This window comes from Alexandromys fortis, unplaced genomic scaffold (assembly GCF_014885135.2).
Source record: "Alexandromys fortis isolate MF-2015 unplaced genomic scaffold, M_Fortis_MF-2015_v1.1 scaffold_85, whole genome shotgun sequence".
Lineage (NCBI taxonomy): Eukaryota > Metazoa > Chordata > Mammalia > Rodentia > Cricetidae > Alexandromys > Alexandromys fortis.
The window spans coordinates 4,572,952-4,573,793 of NW_026067975.1; the positions used below are offsets into that span (position 1 = coordinate 4,572,952).

The window sequence follows — 842 nt, forward strand, 5'->3', positions numbered from 1 at the left end:
ACTTGAGGAAACAGGAAGATTGGGATAAAGGAAGGTTGGATAGGGGAGCAGGGAAGCACATATCTTAGTTAAAAGAGCCACCTTAGTGTTGGCAAGAGACTGGAACCTAGAGTGGCTCCCAGGAGCCCAAGGCGATGTCCCCAGTTAGTCCCTTGGGAAGCTGAGGATAGGGAACCTGAACTGACCCTATCCTATAGCATTACTGACGAATAATTTCAAATTCTATACATCAGAAAAAGACCTTTAGTCTACCTCCTTTATTTTTATTAACAAGGGTGTTGACCCCCCAAAGAAAGCACTTGACTTAGCAACAATAATGGAAGCAACTGAAGCAAAGACGAAACCAGCATTTAGGGGTTGTTTATTGTTTGATTTTTCTACTTGGATTTCATACCATATCTCAACTATTGAACTAATAAGAACAGCCACTATACTTGATCTTAGTCAGAAGTCTGAGAAGGGATACTATCTTTATTAAAGGTGATGAGATACATGAGGTGGTAAGGGAAAAGAATAAACCAACTTCTTATCTTTAAAAAATCCACTTAAAACTGTGAGAGATAAGAATAATAAATTTTATAAAGCATTGGAAAATTATATAAATTTTACATCAGAAAATTTGTGGTAATTATCCCAGCTATCAAAATCATAATGAATATCTGCCTGGGTGTATTATCTCCTTAAAAATTAATAGCAGTAAGAAGTGTTCATATGTGTGTGTGTATATTTCAGTATTTGTATACATATATGGCTCACATGTAATTCAAGAATGCATAATTTGAGTCAACACTCTAAAAGGATACATTCTCAGATTAAAGAATAAAATAACTGTATGACTCCCA

General features: G+C 35.4%; 1 pseudogene; it reads right to left on the reverse strand.

The window, feature by feature from the left end:
• Positions 1-351: 351 nt before the first annotated feature.
• On the reverse strand, positions 352-464 carry LOC126510686 (uncharacterized; annotated as a pseudogene).
• Positions 465-842: the final 378 nt, after the last annotated feature.